This window comes from Schistocerca serialis, unplaced genomic scaffold (assembly GCF_023864345.2).
Source record: "Schistocerca serialis cubense isolate TAMUIC-IGC-003099 unplaced genomic scaffold, iqSchSeri2.2 HiC_scaffold_271, whole genome shotgun sequence".
NCBI classification, from domain to species: Eukaryota; Metazoa; Arthropoda; class Insecta; order Orthoptera; family Acrididae; genus Schistocerca; species Schistocerca serialis.
This window is the reverse complement of record NW_026047840.1, coordinates 10,001-15,000: the sequence shown is the minus strand read 5'-3', so window position 1 is coordinate 15,000 and position 5,000 is coordinate 10,001. Positions and strand designations below refer to the sequence as shown.

At 62.5% G+C, this 5,000-nt stretch overlaps 1 pseudogene; it reads left to right on the top strand.

Annotated features, from left to right (window-relative positions):
* The window catches only part of LOC126444529 (large subunit ribosomal RNA), a 7,880-nt pseudogene that overhangs the window by 979 nt on the left and 1,901 nt on the right, over positions 1-5,000 (top strand).

Genomic DNA, 5,000 nt, shown 5'->3' with positions numbered 1-5,000 from the left:
AACCTAAAGGCGTAATGAAAGTGAAGGTCTCGCCTTGCGCGGGCCGAGGGAGGATGGGGCTTCCCCGCCCTTCACGGGGCGGCGGCCTCCGCACTCCCGGGGCGTCTCGTCCTCATTGCGAGGTGAGGCGCACCTAGAGCGTACACGTTGGGACCCGAAAGATGGTGAACTATGCCTGGCCAGGACGAAGTCAGGGGAAACCCTGATGGAGGTCCGTAGCGATTCTGACGTGCAAATCGATCGTCGGAGCTGGGTATAGGGGCGAAAGACTAATCGAACCATCTAGTAGCTGGTTCCCTCCGAAGTTTCCCTCAGGATAGCTGGTGCTCGTACGAGTCTCATCCGGTAAAGCGAATGATTAGAGGCCTTGGGGCCGAAACGACCTCAACCTATTCTCAAACTTTAAATGGGTGAGATCTCCGGCTTGCTTGATATGCTGAAGCCGCGAGCAAACGACTCGGATCGGAGTGCCAAGTGGGCCACTTTTGGTAAGCAGAACTGGCGCTGTGGGATGAACCAAACGCCGAGTTAAGGCGCCCGAATCGACGCTCATGGGAAACCATGAAAGGCGTTGGTTGCTTAAGACAGCAGGACGGTGGCCATGGAAGTGGGAATCCGCTAAGGAGTGTGTAACAACTCACCTGCCGAAGCAACTAGCCCTGAAAATGGATGGCGCTGAAGCGTCGTGCCTATACTCGGCCGTCAGTCTGGCAGTCATGGCCGGTCCTTGCGGCCGGCCGCGAAGCCCTGACGAGTAGGAGGGTCGCGGCGGTGGGCGCAGAAGGGTCTGGGCGTGAGCCTGCCTGGAGCCGCCGTCGGTGCAGATCTTGGTGGTAGTAGCAAATACTCCAGCGAGGCCCTGGAGGGCTGACGCGGAGAAGGGTTTCGTGTGAACAGCCGTTGCACACGAGTCAGTCGATCCTAAGCCCTAGGAGAAATCCGATGTTGATGGGGGCCGTCATAGCATGATGCGCTTTGTGCTGGCCCCCGTTGGGCGAAAGGGAATCCGGTTCCTATTCCGGAACCCGGCAGCGGAACCGATACAAGTCGGGCCCCTCTTTTAGAGATGCTCGTCGGGGTAACCCAAAAGGACCCGGAGACGCCGTCGGGAGATCGGGGAAGAGTTTTCTTTTCTGCATGAGCGTTCGAGTTCCCTGGAATCCTCTAGCAGGGAGATAGGGTTTGGAACGCGAAGAGCACCGCAGTTGCGGCGGTGTCCCGATCTTCCCCTCGGACCTTGAAAATCCGGGAGAGGGCCACGTGGAGGTGTCGCGCCGGTTCGTACCCATATCCGCAGCAGGTCTCCAAGGTGAAGAGCCTCTAGTCGATAGAATAATGTAGGTAAGGGAAGTCGGCAAATTGGATCCGTAACTTCGGGATAAGGATTGGCTCTGAGGATCGGGGCGTGTCGGGCTTGGTCGGGAAGTGGGTCAGCGCTAACGTGCCGGGCCTGGGCGAGGTGAGTGCCGTAGGGGTGCCGGTAAGTGCGGGCGTTTAGCGCGGGCGTGGTCTGCTCTCGCCGTTGGTCGGCCTCGTGCTGGCCGGCGGTGCAGGATGCGCGCGCCTGCGCGGCGTTCGCGCCCCGGTGCTTCAACCTGCGTGCAGGATCCGAGCTCGGTCCCGTGCCTTGGCCTCCCACGGATCTTCCTTGCTGCGAGGCCGCGTCCGCCTTAGCGTGCTCCTCCGGGGGCGCGCGGGTGCGCGGATTCTCTTCGGCCGCCATTCAACGATCAACTCAGAACTGGCACGGACTGGGGGAATCCGACTGTCTAATTAAAACAAAGCATTGCGATGGCCCTAGCGGGTGTTGACGCAATGTGATTTCTGCCCAGTGCTCTGAATGTCAACGTGAAGAAATTCAAGCAAGCGCGGGTAAACGGCGGGAGTAACTATGACTCTCTTAGAGGTACCTTCCTTGGGTTATAGTTACAGGGAGAGTGATGCGCAATACATGGGCCTAGCCCTCTTAGCCTCTCCTCTCCTGCGGTCTTCTCCCCTTCTCGTGGGCCCGCTGATTTTCGCAGAGTGGAAGACCGCACCAGGGGCTTGGGGGGGTTACCAGCCCCCCCTCGCACTATCCCTTTGTTAGTTGGGGGCAGTAATCAAAGAATAAGTGGTGGCCCTTCCGCTGAAGGTGCCACCCCAACTCCCCCAGCACCTAGCCGGCCAACCGGCCGTGCCGAAAATCTTGTACCTTTTGCAGCTGTATACGCCTGTAGTGAGTGCCACCGCAGCTTCACCACCAAGAATGGTCTCGGGGTCCATCGCCGCCGCCAACATCTTGCGGCCGCCAACGCGGAGATCGTGACGGAGAGGCATCGCGCGAGGTGGACGGAGGAAGAAGTCCTGTCGCTCGCCAAGGCGGAGGCCGAATTGTTCCTTGAGAGGGACGCCCGGTTCTTCTTTGTTAATCAAGAACTCATCAGGATGTTCCCCGACCGAACGCTTGAGGCAATCAAGTGCCGACGGCGGCAAGCTGCCCACAAGCAGCTTGTCCGCCAGTTCATGGAGGCGCTTGAGATCGGTCGGGGGGAAGAGCCGGCGTCCCGCCGGGGAGCAGCGAGCCCGCCGCCTGACGCGGGCGAGGCCGCTGCGCCGCCCGTCGACGCAGCCGAGGACTTCGCGGCCGACACCACCGGGCCGCCGCCGGAGGGGCCGACTGACGCCGCCATCTGGGAGCATCTGGCGGGGCTACCTGCTTCCGCCCAGCGTTTCTCTGCCCTGGATCGAGTCATAGGTCTGGGGCGGGGCACGCCGCCCGATGTCATCCTGGGCATGCTCCCGGATGCCCTTGCGTCGGTCGGGTCCAGAGGGGAGAGATCGATCACCAGGACACAGCGGCCGCGCCAACCATCGAAGCGGCCGCCTGCCGCGCCGCCGACGCAGAAGCGCAAGCGGCGCCGCTGGGAATACGCAAGAACGCAGGATGCCTTCCGACGGTCGCGTGCACGTTGCGTGCGCGGCCTCTTGGATGGCACCCTGCTCCAGCCGCCACCTGCCATCCCTGGTCTGCTGGACTTCTGGGCGGACCTCTTCACTAAGAAGCCCGTCTCCACTGCGGGCTTCATCCGTGACCGCCTCCTCCCGCACTCGGAGCCTGTCGCTCTTGAGTGCCTATGGGGGCCGGTCACACATGAGGAGGTCGCCGCCGCGTTGCCGCCCAGGGGATCAGCAGCTGGGCCTGACGGCCTTACCCCAGCGGAGTTGCGGCGCCTGCCGCATGAAGTCCTGGTGAAAGTGATGAATCTCTTCCTTCTGGCCCGCGCCCTTCCGGAACGCCTGCTTCGCGCGCGGACGTCCCTTCTCCCGAAAACGGCTGCACCAACATCCCCCGCTGACTTTCGCCCCATTACGGTCTGCTCGGTGTTGGCGCGGACCTTTCACAAGGTTCTCGCGTCACGCCTGATGCGCGCTTGTGCTGTGGACGAACGTCAGCGGGCATTCATCCCTCGGGATGGGATGTTGGAAAATACTTTCATCTTGGACACTGCTCTCACCGACGCAGTCCGCTCCTGCCGCTCTGTCTTTGTGGCATCGATCGACGTATCGAAGGCATTCGATTCGGTGGATCATGCTGCCCTTCGCCCCGTGCTGAAGGCGCATGGCCTACCGGATTGCTTTGTCGAGTATGTCGAGCGGTGCTACGAGGGCAGCACGACAGTGATAGCGGACGGCGCCGGCGTGGGCGTGTCTGTGCAGCCAGCACGGGGCGTTCGCCAGGGCGATCCCCTCTCCCCCCTCCTGTTCAACTTTGCGGTGGACTACGTTTTAGGCCAACTGCCCTCCCACATCGGAGCTCGGATCCTCGGTCGCAGAGTCAACGCTGCGGCCTTTGCAGATGACGTCTTGCTGTTTGCAGCGACCCCGAGGGGCTTGCAGTCCCTCATCGACGCAGCTACCGCAGCCCTCGCCCACCTGGGGCTGCAGATCAACGCCCGGAAGTGTTTCACCCTCGCCTTAGTCGCGTCAGGGCGCGAGAAGAAGGTGAAGGTGGACAGCAATGTCACCTTCACAGCAGGCAACACCACCTTGCCTGCCCTGCGTGTGGGTGAAACCTTCCGGTACCTGGGGCTGCAATTTTCCACGGCGGGTCGCTGTGTCTTCAACCCACGTCGCCACCTGGTGGAGCAGCTTGACGTCATCTCCCGAGCTCCGCTGAAGCCGCAACAGCGCCTCCACGCTCTCACCAACGTACTTCTCCCTGGCCTGTACCACGGGCTGGCCCTCAGCCGCACCCGGGTGGGTGCATTGAAGTCGGCCGACGTCACCATCCGGGCCGCCGTCAGGAGATGGTTCCGCCTTCCGGCGGACACCCCCCTGGGATACTTCCACGCTCCTGTTGCCCAGGGGGGCCTCGGCATTCCATCTTGCCGATGGATGGGTCCAACCCTCCGTCGGTCCCGTCTCCTGGCGCTGAAGAAGATAGGGCCAGCCTGCGACGGTGCAGGCATGGAGGAGGTGCAGCGTGAGATCGAGGTGCTGGAGCGCCACCTAATGTGGGAGGGCCACCTCCTCAAATCGTCAACGCAGGTTGGGGAAATGTGGGCGGCGCGCCTACACATCGCCATTGACGGTGCGGCGCTGTCATCTTCTGCCGCCGTCAGTGGCCAACATCAGTGGGTCGCCGACACCAGTCGCCTGCTATCTGGGCGTGAATACATCGACGCCCTCCGCGCCCGCATCAACGCCTTCCCTACGAAGGCACGGCGCAGTCGTGGGCGGGAGGCGGACACCAGATGCCGCGCGGGGTGCCAGGCCGTGGAGACCGCCAACCACGTACTTCAGGCTTGCTTTAGGACGCACGGGTCCCGGGTCAAGCGCCATGACGCTGTAGTGCGTTATGTCGCCCGTGGACTCGCGCAGAGGGGCTTCAATGTCTCTGTGGAGCCCCACCTCCGAACACCTGAGGGCATCCGCAAGCCTGACGTGGTGGCGGTCAAAGACGGCATCGCCCGTGTGGTCGACGCCCAGATAGTCGGAGACCACCTCCGGCTCGACTG